Here is a 16,448-nt window from a genome sequence, read left to right on the forward strand (position 1 = left end):
GCAACTCGGGCAGCACAAGGGACTGGGATTCAAGAGCACACAACCAGCGAGGTGAACCGAGTGCTTCTTTAGAGTCCAAGTTTAAGGCCAGAAGGCACTGCCACATCATCTAGTCTGACTTCCCGTGTCTCACACCCAGCACCCGCACACGAAACCCAATAACCGGAATTAGACCAAAGCATAACAGCTCACAGGAGACTTGACTATGATGTGCCGCAGACAGAGAATAGGAGGGTCAGAGGCTCACCAGTTATTGAGGATCCCACAAAGGCAGAAAAATGATTAAGTGATATATACCCAGACTAAGTGATATATACCCTGATAAGTGACCCGCATCCACATGCTGCAAAGGAAGATGAAAACCCCCAGGGTCTCTGCCAGTCTGACCTGGGGGAAAATTCCTTCTCGACCCCACACATGGCGATCAGTTTGACCCCGAGTATGTGTGAAAGAATCAGCCAAGTGCCTCAGAGAGAGAGTGCACAGTGTCACCTCAGAACCCTGGCCCACCCGTCCAATATCCCATCTCTGATGCTTCAGAGGAAGGAGACCAAAAAATCTCCCAGAATACACTGGGGGACAAAAATCTCTTCCTGATCCCTGCAGGTGACCAACTGAAGCCCTGAAGCATGAGCTTTAAGGAACATGAGACATAAACCGTAAGTGAGCCCCAGGGTTGCCCTTTACTGTCACAAGCAACCCTGTCATACGATCACACTCATACATTTGCCCTCTCTCTTAAAATTCATTAAGTTGTCTGTTTCAGAACCTCACTCCTCTTAGAAACTTTCTTTTAATTTCCAGCATGAATTTGCTCATGGCTAGTTTATACCATTTGTTCTTGAGCAGCATTGTCCTTTAGCTTAAATAGCTCTTCACCTTCTGGTGTTTAAACCCTAGTGCAGAGGTTCTCAAACTGTGCTCCACGAGCTCCATTCAGGTGATCGGCAGATAGTTCCCTCTAAGATGCGTGCCTAGGTGGCCACACACAATACAATGAAGGGCCACCCACCTAATTAGTGGAGCTGCACAGACGTGGCTCCACTAATTAGGTGCCTGGACCCTGAAGAAGATGCACATGTGAGGTGAGGTGATGGCCTTGGGGGGGAGTAGGGAGTAGGTGGGAGGGGGCAGTGGGGTGAGAAAAGGGGGTGGGGAGAATTTGGAATGTGCAGGGCTGCGGCAGCCAGAGAAAGAGGTGACTTTCCCCAGCTCCAGGGCTGTGGCTGCCAGGAAGAGACGGCTTCCTTCCCAGCCTCACTTCTGTGGTGGGGAAGAGACGCCCACCCCCTTCTTCTCAGCCTCAGCCTGGGGGCTGCTGCGGCAGGGGAAAGAGGGCACATCCATCGCATTAGAAAGTTAAGACTCCTGATATTAAAATAGGAGTTGTGTGCTTTTATTTGTAGAACAAAAAAAGTTAATTCTTATTAATTTTTTTTTTATAGAGAGCTTTCATCCAAAGTGTTTTACAATAGTTAGCTAATGGTACAAACAATATTTGGAAAGATCATTAAGTGGTCCGCCGAAACCCTCAGCAATTTTCAAGTGGTCCGCGAAAAAAAAAGCTTGAGAACCATTGATCTAGTGTGTTTACAGAGTGCAAGTGGATCTCCTTTTCAGCTTTCTTTTTGCTAGGTTCAACAAGACAACCTCCTCTAGTCTCCTCTCATCAGACAGACCCTCCGCCCCCAGACCATCATAGTAGCTCTTCTCTGCGACCGTTACAGGTTCAATTCATCTTTCCTGAACATGGCTGTCCAAAACTGTAAACGGTATTCCAGATGAGGTCTTACTAGAGCCTGCTAAAATGGCATTAATACCTCTCTATCTCTACTGGAAATGTCTCAGTGGCAAGGCTGGCTCCAGGCACCAGTGAAGGAAGCAGGTGCTTGGGGCGGCCAACGGAGAGAGGCGGTACGTCCGGCTCTTCGGCGGCGGGTCCCTCAGTCCCTCTCGGAGGGAAGGACCTGCCGCCGAATTGCGGCAGAAGAATGAAGCGGTTGTGGTAGAACTGCCGCTGATCGCGGCCTTTTTTTCCCCCCCCACTGCTTGGGACGTCAAAACCCTGGAGCCGGCCCTGCTCACTGGATACATCCTAGGATCGCATTGCCTTTGTCACAGCCACATCACATTGGTGGCTCCTAGTCATCTTAGCATCAACCCCCATCCAAAGTACAGGCCCTTGCACTTTGAACTACTGAATTCATGCCATTCTGACACTCCAGCCTTCAAGATCATCCCGATCTTCCTGCATAATATTTCCATCCACCTCTGTATACATGACGCCTTCCCAACTTTGTATCATCAGCAAATTTCATTAGGGAATGCCTACTTTCTGTGAAAAGAGCATTAACAAAAACATTGACCAAGGCCAATCCTTCAACTCCACTAGAGATTCAGAGAGTTCCCCTGCACACACATCCTGTTGCCTTCTCCCCTTTAGCCAGTCCCTTTAGCCATCTTACAATTCCTGTACGAATCCTTAGGCTGTAATTTTCCATGTGGTACCATGCCACATTTGTCTTCTCCCCCAGCCATTTCACTTCAGATGATTCTAAATAATCGTATTAAAGACTGTGTGTTGCCTACCTTGGTTTGTAGATTTTATGTATTGAACCAGCCCCATCGTTGGGAGCACTGAAGCTATAAAGTGCTTTTCATTTCAAGGAGGCTCAGCTGAAAGATCCATCTTCCCCACAAGCATGTTATGTAAACACCGATATAAATCAGCTTCTAATGATTGTCTGTGCCAGACGTGCCAGCCCTCCCAATCCCGGCTTGCGTGACTACAGTATGTGAAACTCGCCTTTGCAAACCGAACACCCGAAACACGCATGCCACAAAGAGACGCATTCTATACAGGCAGATGCAAATGCTAAATCTGTGAAGAAGCTCAGATGGTTTATTTTGCTGGAGCTTGGGACAGAATTCCACTTGCTAGCCTTGCTGGAAATGTTTGGCCTTATCAGATAAGAACCATATGTTCAAAACCTGGATTGTGGGAGGTCTGCGATCTTTGGGATAAATAGAAAAGAAAGAAAAGAGAAAAAAATCCAACAGAAAGGGAATTATAAAACCACACAGATCAATATTTTCATGTTGATCAATACCACGTGGAGCCTACAGATGTCCTCCTGCATTCCTTGTGCACCCAAAACTCCCAGTGAAAACTGCCAGCTGAAAGACTGCACTGTCATTGCTTGCCTCAGCCAAGAATGTCAATGGGCAAGCCCCTTCTCCTGACACACAGTGCAGAAATACACATGCAGGACAAGAATTACCACAGACTTCGGCGGGGTCAAGCCAATACTGCCACATACGTGATTGGACATTACTTCCCGGGCGACAACTGACTGGTAAGACACACACAGAGCTACAGCCTGCAACTCGCTTATCCTGTAATGGCCAGAAGAGCCACAAGATTATTTTTGGAAGAGTCAGTATGACACGTGAGAACCGCCTACTTGTGGTGTGAAAAGGACTAGGTCTGACCTGGGGGCTCGTTCGTGGCAGGATTTAGCTTATGTACTAGATACTTGTAATAACAGAGGTGGAAGAATTGTTCCTGGGATTTTTGCTTGTTTTCTATCATCATCATGACAGTGACTGATGTACCAGAGAGAACGTTACTGCAGCATTTGCATGGTTCCCTATATTTACAACAGGCAATGCTACAATCCTGCCAGTTCTGAGAAACATTATGTAATTAGCTAAGGAATTTTCCTTGGTAAATGCCTAATAGTTGGGCTTGGCCACGATATGTATCACTAACAAGTTAAATGGCTGTTGCTGTTTTTCTTATGACCTCGTTCAAAATACTTCCCATTCCATATGCTTTAGTAAAAAAGGAAACGCTGGAGCGGCACAGGATATGTGGAATCGGGCTTTCGGTTTAGCAGAAGCTGACTTTTCCCAACTGAACTTGACTCATAAGGAGTAAAAGGAAGCAATTAGTTGGGACTGGATAGAGGAAATAGATACCTCAGTAACAGACGGGTGCAAACTTGAAGATGACAATAAGAATACCTGGCTTTCACATTGCATTTTCCATCAGTAGATCTCAAGGCTTTTTACAAATGAGCCTGACATCTGGTGACAAAGCATCTACTCCCAAGGCCGCTGAAGAGCACACAATTAGCATTTGTAGCTTTACTGCTAAAGGGCACAAGCAGAAATAAAATAAAACGAAGTAAATAAAAATAAAAGCACAACCCAGTCATTTTGTGATTCCCCCTTTATTGATTTCTTGTATCCAATATTTTAACTGAAATAGGTATGTCAGGCACGACCCATTTTCTCTTTCAACAGTCCATGTCTCCGAGCCACAGAATGATAAAAACAGCAAAACAGAACAGGAACAGAGCAAGAGTCAGTAAATGGAATGTCTGCTTGCGAACACTAGCGGGAGCATGACACAGGAGGGATGTGAATAATTTGTGCCTCCACCCCACAAGCAGCTCTAAGCAGAAAGTGGGCCTGTTGGCATGGCGCTATGGGCAGGATTGGGGTTTTACGTATTATTATTTTTATCATGGCAGCACCAGTGGCCCAGTCAGGTGTGAGACTCCACTGTGCTGGGTGCACGTAGGATGATACAATTCTTGCTGTGAAGAGTTCACCATCTAAAGTCCCAATGCTACAAGGACTTTGGCGCGTACCTGATACTTTTAGACAACTCTGTCTAGAGGTTGCAGCCACAGGACAGATCTAACTCCCATTTATAGATCTGAAGGCCACGAGGGACCCTGGGGACAATTTAATCTGACTTTCAACAGCACACGGGCTTCAATAGAAGTTTGACTGGGAGCCCAAGCCAGCAAATAAATATGCTGTTGCCACTGGATAGTGTTTCCGTAGTCCGCATGCCTTCTGCTCACCAAGCTAAGCTCCGTTACAGCTCAGTCGCCTCTTGATGTTAATACGTCTGAGTGAGACAAGCATTTTAATTGCCCTTCCGTTGATGAATCCCTTCCACACTTGAAAATTAATCCTAGCGGATTTACTCATCTTATCCTTCCAATTCTGCACCAGTGAGAAAAACAAAATCATTAATTTCAGACTCCAACTCACCGTCCCTCTCTGGGAATATGTTTGCTTAAGGGGATTTCCCTGTGAGATCTTTGGCTTACCACTCCTCTTCAAGGCATCACCAGAAGCTGTAGGAATGAGTGCTGCCCTCAGCTCTCAGGCCTCCAGAGAGTCAACCATGCGGAAGAACACAATAGAACACTGCCAAGGAGGATAAGGAGATTTCCCTCCTGTTGGCTTTGGGCTGAAGATACTGTGAGCACTCTGCTTTGTTCGAGTACACTGTATATTCCAAAAGACTCTTTGACTATGGGTAAAGCCTAACTGATTTTTTGCTTTGGCATTTTGGTTCACGTTAAATCAGGAGACAGACATTAATGTGTTGGATTCTCTCCTCTTTACTAACAGGATCAGTGTAAAGGATGGGGTGTTTTGATTTCTATCTTTTTTAAAAAAAAAATCTTCCCTTTCTGTTTAACTATAAACTAACTTAAATTCCAAACCAAAAAGTTGTTTCGAACCAAAATGGGAATTTTTTTGGTTAGAAACTGTCAAAACCGACAACAATTTTGAAATTTTTTCCTCAATTCTTTTTTCAAAATGGGCAATTCATTGAAACCGGCCCTTTCCTGCAAGTATTTTTAGTTTCAACAACACTCCTCCTCCTCAACCTCCCTGCCAAAAAAAACATTTAGTTCAAAAAGTCCCAAGCACCTCTCACTGGGAGGCCATTCCACACACCAGTGCAATGAGCAGACAGCCAGCTGCATGCAGGTGTGTGCATGGAACTCCCTATGCGCACATCTGAGCTCATGACACCTTTAATATCACTAAGAGACTGATGCACCCTTTGAACTAGAGCTCTCTCCCTCCCTCCACACTGACTATGATGCAGAGACGTGTGGACTGCTCCTGGCTGACTCACCAACATTCAGCCCGGGTCTACACTCCAGCCTTCTGTAGCCTAGCTATGTCGGACAGAGGAGTGTTGGGGTGTGATCCCTGACCCTAGCGCAGACACAGCTACACCACAAAACTGTGCTTTTCCTGGGATGGCTCATTCACTCGGGGGGGGGGGGGGGGGGGGGCTGGAATAAGCTGTAATGGTAAAAGGCAGTTTTCCTGGTATATGTTGTTCCTACATTAGGTGTGATTTGTTGGCATAATAAATTGGGATAGCTATACCAGCAATGCACCTAGTATAGACATTGCCTCTAGAGGTTGCTATTTCCAGAGATTTTAAACATTCTTTTGGTCTGGGTGGTTTTACTCCCACTTGCAGAGTAATAACTGGGATGATTTAGTTGGGGATCGGTCCTGCTTTGCAGCAGGGGGTTGGACTAGATACCTCCTGAGGTCCCTTCCAACCCTGGTATTCTGTGATTCTATGAATAACGATAATGGGGCTGGTAAGCTTTCCCCTCTGCAGGAACCGGCTTTCCTTCTCAGGATGAACTTAATTGAGTTTTGTATATTTGGAACCAGAGCAGCTGCAGGTTTGCCCCCATGGCTGCCCCTATGCTGCTCCAGGCATCAGGTGACTGGCAGCAGCTCAACTCTTCCTCCTCTCCTGTGAGGCTTCACGGCAGGAAATTCCACTACTGCACTTATGGAATTTGTAGCTTGCATTAACAGCAAATGTGATAGGAGGTGGAATTAAGCTAGAGAGAACGTGCACAATGGCTGAGGTCATGATGAAAAATGAGAGGGTTCAGAGAAGAGCTATAAGAAGAGAGGCAAACAGATGTGACTAATAAGGTGTTTGGAAAGAGCATGTGGTTCCCTCCAGTTAGGAATGGCTGTGCACCACATAACAGACATGCTGGTGAGGGAACAACTGCTGTGACCGGTCTCACATGGGCTGTGTGTTCCTTTCTGCCAAAGGACAGAACAGAGTTCTGGTGTGGGAAGTGCATGCCGGCGAACATACTGGAGGAGACGGGAGCTGTGGAAGTGCAAATTTCAACACTGCGCTGCAGCTGAGGAAACAAAGACTCTTGGACAACCAGATTCTGAAGTTGTCAACAGAAACACTATATGGGAGGGGGACTGGCGATAAAGGAACAGGAAAGAGTAGAAACCGAAGAAGCAGACTGATGATTTGTGACCAAGAGGGGAATTCAACCCAGCTAGAGGTCTCAGATCAATATCAGATACTCAGCAAGTCAACTACTGAGAAATCTGTCTTTCAAGGACAGGGACAGAAAGGTACCAGGTCATAGCAAATGGGCATCCTTTTGGTATGAAGTAAGCAGTCCCCAAGAGAGGCTCGTCAACCATCCCCAGAAGGCATGCAATCGTCATCAGTAACTCCATACGAAGAAGATGGGCTACATAAGGACAACAGAATAGCGCGCTATCTCCTGGCAGTAAAAGTACGCATTATGTAACTGCAAGACTGGGCAGGATTATGAAGCCGTCTAGCAAATCTCCACTTGTGATGATACACACTGGAACAAATGAGATGGAATCAAACGAAACACACACACAACTGAGACTTCAGGGAGCTCAAGAAGAGGAAAGTCCAGGCAGTCTTTCCCGAGATCCTCCCGGTCCCACGAGTGGGCGAGGCAGAAAATACAGAAGGTGAACCACTGGCTCTGTGACTGGGGTAAATGTGAAGGTTTTGTTTTTGTGGCACATTAAGCCACGTTCCAGCGGGAGAGAGGTAAAGGGGACAGCCTGCATCTCACAGGTGTGCGTGGGGCAATCTTTTCAGTTGGGAGACGAGCTGGGGCAGTCAGGAGGATGTTAAACCAGTAGTGCTAGGGGAGGGTGCTTAGAAGGCAAATGCAGTACAAACTGAAGCTCAGTGTGTCAGGAACAAATTGAACTACTGTGGCACAGAATGTGAAGAAATGTTTCAGTTGCTTGTATACCAATGGCAGGAGTCTGTGTAAAAGCAAGAGGAACCGGGAAGTCTCAATGATGAGAACAAATTTGATAGAATTGGAATGATTAAAACCTGGTGGGATGTTTCATGTGACTGGAATGGTAAAAATCTCTGGTGATATCCTGTTTAGGAAGAAGTGTGAAGTAGGCACTCTGCATTAAAGATGCTGCTACCTGTTTAGAATTATTGATAACTCAGAACTGTAGGATCTTGAATGCACATGGATCAATGTGCTAACTAATAAAGCCAAGGAATGTATCTGTTACAGATCATCAGATCACACTACAGCAAAGGATGAGTTACTCTTTAAGTATCTGTCTGTAATGTGTAGAAAGAAAAATTGTGGTGTTATGTGGAACTTCAGTTACTGCATCCAACATGAGCTAACTATTTTGGATCTCATTATGATGGACAAAGAGAAATTAATCATCAGATTGGAAGTTTGCGGTTGCCTAGAAACCAGGGTTCATGCCATGATTACATAGAATATGAGTAAACAGAGAACAGTCCCTACCCGTAATGTATATACTTAGGGTTTCAAAGGGGCTAATTTTCCAAAGCTGGGTAAAATTAATTGGAGAAAAAATTCAGACAGAAAAATGTAAATGAAAATTGGGAGTTCTTTAAATAGAGTTAATTAGCTGGCAAAAAAAAAAAAAAAATGATTCCACGATCAAGAAAGAAGACAACTTGGGGTAAATGCCTATCCCAATGGCAAAGTGAAAGCAGCAATCAGAAATAAAATGGGATATATAACAAATGAGGAAAAGAGGAAATAGCAATTAAAATACATTAGAAATTATGAAGTGTTAAAAACTGACAAGGGAAGCTAAAGACATGAGGGCAAAAATATGGCACTCAGTGCAATACGAGAATATATTAGGAACAAAAGAATTCCTAGAAATGGTGTAGACACATTACTAGATGGAGACACAAACAGTTAATGATACAGGAAGAGGCAGAAGTGTTCAATAAATACTTTTGTTCTGTATTTGGAAAGAAGCAGGATATTGTGTTTCTGTCACAGGATGATGAGGAAGTCCGTTAGTAATCAAGGAGGATGTTAAACAGTATCTGCTAGTGATAAACATTTTTAAATAGTAGGCCTTGATAACTTGCACCCAAGAGTCCTTAAAGAGCTGGCTGAGGAGCCCTCTGACCCCCTGATGTTCATTTTTAATAAATCTCAGAGTACCAGGGACGTTCCAAGAGTCTGGAAAATTGCTAATGCTGTGCCAATATTCAAAAAGTGAAGTGGGACAATCCGGGTAACTGTAGGCTAGTAAACCGGACATCAATTCCGGCCAAAATAATGAAAAAGCTGACATGGAATTCAACTGATAAAGAATTAAGGGTAGGAATCAGGGCTTTGGAGCGGAGCCCGGAGCCCAGCTCCAAAGCCCTGGTAGGAATATAATTAATGCCAGTCAACATAGTTTTATACAAAACAGGTCTTCTCAAACAAACCTGATTTCATTCTATGATAAAATTACAAATTTGCTTGATAAAGGTAACTGTGTGGCTGTAATATTCTTAGACTTTGCTAAGGTGTTTGACTTAGTATTACACAACATTCTGACTACAATATTAGCACTACCCAATATCAATATAGCAAACATTAAATAGAATAAGAATTGGCTAACTGACAGATCTCAGAGAAGCGGTTATAATTGGGGAATCATCAATGAATGTGAGTGTTTTTAGTCAGGTTCTGCAGGGATCAATATTAGGCCCAATGCTAGTCAACATTTTCATCAGTGATCTGAAGTAAACATAAATGTATGGACGACACAAAGATTAGTGAAATGGTAGGTAAACAATGAAGACAGAGTAAACATACTAAGCAATCTAGAACCTAGGGTCCAGTCAAACACAATACGTTCAAAGTTATACATCTCAAAACAAAGAATGTCGGCCATAACCATCCTGCAGAACAGGGGACTGTATCCTGGAAAGCAGTGACACTGAAAAGGATCTAAGGGTCGGGGTGGACAAACAACTCAACATGAGCTCCCAGTGCTATGCTGGGGCCAAAAGGACTAATGTGATCCTTGGATGTATAAACAGGGCAGGAGTGAGTAGGTGCAGGGTGGTGATTTTACCTCTGTATCTGGGGACGGCGAGATCGATACTGGAACACTGCGCCTTGTGTCCACCTTTTAAAAGGATGTTGAAAAATTTGAGACAAGAGACACAAAAATGAGTCCTGAGCTGGAGAAAATGTTTGACAGTGAGTGACTTAAAAAGACCTCAGTCTGGTTAACTTATCAAAAAGAGGACTGAGAGGTGACTTGATGACAGCGTACAAGTACCTTTACGGGAAGAAAACACCAGACCCAGAAGGGATTGTTAATCTTTAAAAAGGCAGAAGAAGAACCAGTGGCTGGAAGCTGAAGCCAGACAAATTCGGTAGAGAAATCAGGCAGAAATTGTTAACAGTGAGGATGATCAACCATTGGAACAAACTACTAAGGGAAGGAGGAATTCTCTACTTCCTGATGTCTTCACATCAAGAGTGAATCTCTTTCTGGAAGAGGTCCTTTACCCAACACAAATTACTGAGCTCAAGACCAGGGTAACTGGATGAAATTTAAGAGCTTGTGGTATAGGAGGTCTGACTAGATGATCTACCCTTCCACTATATTAACTCTACAATTCAAGGATTTAAAACGTACCATGCAGTGAGAGAAATATGGAGCTTAATCTCCTTTGTTTATGGAAAAGAAGGTTAAGAGATGACTTGGTTACAGTCTGCAAGTACCTACATGGAAATAAGAAATCTGATAGATGGTTCTTTGATCCTTCCAGCAAAGTCATAACAACATCCAGTGGCTGCAAACTGAAGCTAGACAAACTCAAACTGGAACGAAGCTGACACACATTTTCAATAGGAAGGTAATCAATCATTGGAACAACTCACCAGGGGAGAAGGTCACTTGAAATGTTTTAAATCAAGAGTGGATCTCTCTAAAATGTATGCTGTAGCTCCAGCAAGCTTTCGATCTTGATGTAGGAATTACTGGGTGAATTTCTATGGTCTGCGTTATGCATGAGGTCAGACTATATGATCCCAGGGGCTTCTTTAAGCTTTAAAATCTACGAGCAGCCTAAGGTTTGTAATTTACTGATTGGAGGGTTGGATTTGGCATCCTGAATGTGGTGGTGCTGATGAGAAGGGGGTTTTGCACATAGATTTGTTATTTTTCTGCAGGAAGAAACAAAGGTAGAGAAAAGGGAGAATACAGCCCAGACTATTTCTCGTGCAGACTCCTAGCTCTGCAGACCTGGTTACAGCTATAACATTCAGAACTTTGTTGTTTTAAACCTTTAGTGCTTTCAGATGTAGCAAACCACGTACTTGCTCACTAAAGTTGACAACAGGACTGGGAACCAGGACTCCTGGGTTTTATTCCTGCTTCTGCTGCTGATTTGCAATGACAACAGAAGCAAGTCATTTTCACACTGTGTGCCCCTGTTTACCCATCTGTAAAATGGCTGTAATAAGACTTGCCTGAATCCATGGGGTGCGGTGAGGTGTGTGTTTGCAAAGCTCCCTGGCTGTCAAAGTCACTGTAAGCGCGCTAAGTATTATTAAGGCTAAAAGTTGCATTATAGTTGTAAATTATAGTTGTAAAACTATAGTAATCACACCCTTATTAAAAGCCAATGAGAATTTGGCCTCTGATTTCAATGGGTGACAAACTGGAGGTTTTATAGTTCAACATATTTTGAGTCGTTTCAATTTACACTGGTAAAATTGTATTTTCATATTGGGAACAAGCTCTTTTTAACCCACTGGTTAAAAGAGTGAGAACATTTTTTAAAAAAACAAGCCTGTGGAGTATCATTGAGAATAATGCTAATTAAACAGTTAATGCTAGAGTGGGCTGATCTATTAAAAACATCTTTAATGATGATTCAATGAAAGAGACATTAAATACTTGTCAGGAATTCCTGTTTTTCTATAATTGTCTCTTCGCAAATCTCTTTCTGATATTATTTTATGTTAAAAACTAGTCTGGGGTATTAACAAAGTTAGCATTGTAGGCCCCACACAAAACCAACGCAGTGCAAGGTTTAAACTGTTCCTTTTAAAAAGGCTTATAACGCAGTGATCCAATACTCTGCTAGTGTAGCTACACTGAAGCCAACAGGGATACATCCGGCTGAGTGGATTTCTGGCTGGCCAGCAGGAACAAGTTTTAAGACAGCTGAAGAGGTGAGCAGCAATAAGGAACACTAGAGGAGACAATGCAGCCTTGGCAGAGGGATGATCTGAGAAGATTCTTTCCATCACTGATTTCTTTGATTCTAGGAGGTCACGAGTTTACTGCCAGATTGTTGGTCTGAGTTCAAATCCATGACATGAGAATGTACAAGGTGCGCTGACTTTCAAAGATGTCTAATTCCGAGGAAATCCCCCAAAATTCCAAAGATAAATAGTCTGTTAAAAGCTCCTACACTCTAGAGTGCTGGCAAGAACCTAAGACTTCAATCCTTGGCCCTAGTCCAGTCTCCATAGATTAACAACTCTTGCACACGACAGGGGTCACTATCCACTGATGCGTTTACAATGAAGTCATCTCCTGGCTTTGTAGATTTCATCTGGGTCTCACTGTGTATTTTTATTCTTATTACAGCAAAGCATCCTTAACCTCTCAAATGACGAGATGATATATTCACATTTCATCTCGAGGACAGAAAGGATATTTCACCGACTCAGATACTTTCCTCTTATAAATTACCTGTCCGGCAGCAGCACCTCAGAGACAGTCATGGATCCTGGCCCTACTCTTCCAGACATTGTACAAACACAGAACAAGGATGGTCCCTGCCCCAAGGAGCTTATGATATTTGCATTATTGGCACTGAAAACATGTAAAGGAGATTTTGCACCACTGAATAAATGTGATCCCCCTAAACACAGCATGTCTGACCCTGCGATGCCACTGTGGGAGTTTTGCCTGAGTAAGGACTGAAGGATCTGTCCCATTGTGAGTAGCTTCTACACAGACAGCAGAATTATATGCAGATGAGAGATGGTGAAAACAAGCGAGCAGTTAAAGTGGATTCCTGCCTAGATGCAATTGTGGGCAACCCAGAGGGCTTGGCTACACTGGAGAGTTGCAGCGCTGGTGGTGGGTTTACAGCGCTGCAACTTACTCACCGTCCACACTTGCAAGGCAGATACAGCGCTGCATCGCGCTGGCTGTACTCCTGCTCTGCCTGGGGTATAAGGATTGCAGCACTGGTGATACAGCGCTGCTCTGCCAGTGTGGCCACCAAAAGCGCTGTAATTGGCCTCCGAGGTATTCGGAGGTATCCCAGAATGCCTGTTCAGCCACTCTGCTGTTTTGTTGTGAACTCCGGGCTCCCGGAGCTGCTTATCTAAAAAACGAACACAGCTCGTTTGCTCGAGCAGAGGCAGGCAGGGGGATTCCTTTGGAATGTTCATAGTTTGCTTGAGGAGAGAAGCAACACGGCGGAGGGGGAGAGGGGAGTCCGTTTTGGAGCAGCTGCTTATCTAGTCTGAAGGCTATTTGCAGTTAGTGAATAAGAGAGGGGTGGGGAAAGGGGTCGAAACTTTTAAAATGATTGAAGGTTGGTGCTGTGTATCTTCCAGTCCTTAGAACTTGCAAGGCAGGGAGCTGACACAGTGTCAGCTCCAAAAATCCACTCTCTCTGTCTCCCCTACGCTCCCTGTCACACTCCACCCCACCCCACTCTTTTGAAAAGCACGTTGCAGCCACTTGAACGCTGGGATAGCTGCCCATAATGCACCACTCCCAACAGCGCTGCAAATGCTGCAAATGTGGCCACACTGCAGCGCTGGTAGCTGTCAGTGTGGCCACACTGCAGTGCTTTCCCTACACAGCTGTACGAAGACAGCTGTAACTCCCAGCGCTGCACAGCTGTAAGTGTAGCCATGCCCAGAGATTCTTCTCCAGAGGCATTGGGTTAGATTTACAAACTGGATTAGTGAGTATTGAGAGAGCAACTGGAGAAGCGTTTCAAACTGTTTGCACTTTAAACTGATTAGGGCTCTTCGAAAACAAAACAAAAAATTTATAGCAAATTCTTATGCTAAAACTCAAGCCAAATTGAACCACATGCCATTAACATAAAAGGAAACAGAGATGTTACAGGAGGCTGGGAAGTTTTTTGTTTTGGCAGAAAACATTTCTCTGAACCTTTAATAAATCTGAGCAATGCTGTAATTCACCCTTGCTGCTTTGGCACAGCTGCGCATCACTGGAAGACCAGAGAGACTAGAAACTGGTAAAACCTGGGAGCCATACAAGGAAAAAACAAAATTTCCATTTGATCTTCCTGTTTGATGGTTTTGATGTAAAAGCCTGACATTGACACAGAAAGTTTACCACCACCAAAACAGTTAAAGTTAACTAGAAAAAGGAAACACCACTGGGCATGTGTCATTTAATGTTCGTTTACACACGCACATGAACAAGACCTGGATGCATTCCCTCCACCCCACCCCCGCTTTCTTGGTACTTTTACATTACAAATGCAGCTCTTGTCTATCCTGTTTTTCCTTGAAGACTCTGGATGACTGGAGAGTTTGTGACAGCAGAAATACTAAGAAAGTGAAATTGGATAGATTTAAGAGGGAAGTGAATGGTAGTCCCACAGTTTAAAACTTTATTTTTGTAAATAAATACTTAACTCAAACACCTAACACGTTTGTGCAGAAAAGCTTTTCGCTTGAGGGATAGCTCAGTGGTTTGAGCACTGGTCTGCTAAACTCAGGCTTGTGAACTCAATCCTTGAGAGGGCCACTTAGGGATCGGGGGCAAAATTCTCTCTGGAGATTGGTCCTGCTTTGAGCAGCAGGTTGGACTAGACGATCTCCTGAGGTCCCTTCCAACCCTGATATTCTATCCCTTTAATTGAGGCCAGATTGAACTGATATTCCATGTCTGCATCTTCTAAAGGGAGATCTCCAGTAAAACAGGGAAGATGAAACTTGCCATGCTGGATATTTCCAAAAAAGTTAAGGCAGAATCCTGCCACCTCACTCCCAAAAACTTTTCAGGTATTAGTTACCCTTCAGCAAGAAACAAAAAGCACCCCAAACCCATTTGTTCTTTTATTTTTCAGGTCAGCCTCAAAGCCATGTTTAAAAAGTTTCTAACAGCTGCCAAAGGTAAAACGTATCATGAACAGCAGTTCAACAGTTTACCTTCAAAACTAAACATTTCAAGATAGCCAGCATGAGAGACCACTTATGAATCTTTCTCTGATTTAAATCACTCTGGGAAGTAACATGGTCATGTAGTTACAGCGGGGGAGTGGGATCCAGGGTTGCAGTGATTCCTTCGCTGATTTTTAAATGAGTCATTTGCTACCTCTCTCTGTGCTTCAGTTATCTGTAAAGCTGGGGCAGTGTAGGTGTTTCCAGAATTATAGCACTCTGAGATCCTCCGATAGGAAGCGCACTGTACGTGCACGGTATCGCAACGAATGTTGGAAGGCACAGCTGGAAGTATTTTAAAATGAAACTAACGGGGATCTTTAACAGGGTTCCTCTGAGCTTAAGGGGAAACACTGCGTGCCCAGACATGGATTCGGCAGACCCCTCTCACAGTGGCTGGTGGGATGGGAGAGGTGGCTCATGCTGCTTTTGGATCAACATGGTTGGGCTCAGAGTTAACTGAGTGCAATACAATAAACCTGTCACTGAGTTCATGTGGGCTGTGAAATACAGATCATGGCAACAGTCCAACATAAAAATAGCTGCTTTCAGTAGATACCTAATCTGCTGTCAAGCTGGAGAAAAGACCTATGTGGCTTGGATACTGCTGCTACCTGTGTTGATCACGGGAATATGATTCGACCAAATCCTTGAAAGGTTTCTTTAAGAGTTGCCAGACACATAAATCTCTGTTGTGAGAAGAGTACATTGGAGCTCCGGGGAACTGGGAGAATCCACAACAGCTGGGATTTCTTGGGTAAAACCATTGTAAGGTATTTGAGGTCCCACCATGGGCCAGGGGAGCTCTTATTTCCTGAAGAACTCCTTCAAGTCAAATGCATGTTTTTCATTTTCAATGCACTTTGGAAGATGGAGAGGAGCTGACTCACATGTTCACAGCATCAGCCACTTCCAAGAAGAGCAGAAAGCAGCAGTTATGAGTCAGCATAAGATGGGGAATAACGTGTCTATTCCCCCTGCTCCACACACACTACAAACAGGATATTTTTGGCAGAGGCGCGGACTGTGTCGTCCCACAGAACAATATCCATTGTCCTATCCAGAGAGTCAGCACCTAATCTGAAATAAATGAAGCCCAAGAAACAGTAAAGTCCAGGGCCAAATGCATCGCCTAGCAGCTATCCTGATTATTTTTAGATGCACTGATTCCTCCCTTCTCTTCATGCAGCTGACCTGGACTTCAGTCTAATTTCCTAGTCTGGAGAAGTAAGTACCTCTGGATGTGGCCTCCTGCTGATGTACATGTGGCAGAGAGGATAAGCAGAGACTTGGGCAGACAGAGGAGGAAGAGAA

At 44.1% G+C, this 16,448-nt stretch overlaps 1 protein-coding gene across 7 annotated transcripts in view; it reads right to left on the reverse strand.

Moving 5' to 3' along the window:
- LPP (LIM domain containing preferred translocation partner in lipoma) overlaps window positions 1-16,448 on the reverse strand; it is a 454,652-nt gene that overhangs the window by 22,855 nt on the left and 415,349 nt on the right. The gene's annotated exons all lie outside the window — the stretch shown is intronic.

Source organism: Chelonoidis abingdonii, chromosome 8 (genome assembly GCF_003597395.2).
Source record: "Chelonoidis abingdonii isolate Lonesome George chromosome 8, CheloAbing_2.0, whole genome shotgun sequence".
Lineage (NCBI taxonomy): Eukaryota > Metazoa > Chordata > Testudines > Testudinidae > Chelonoidis > Chelonoidis abingdonii.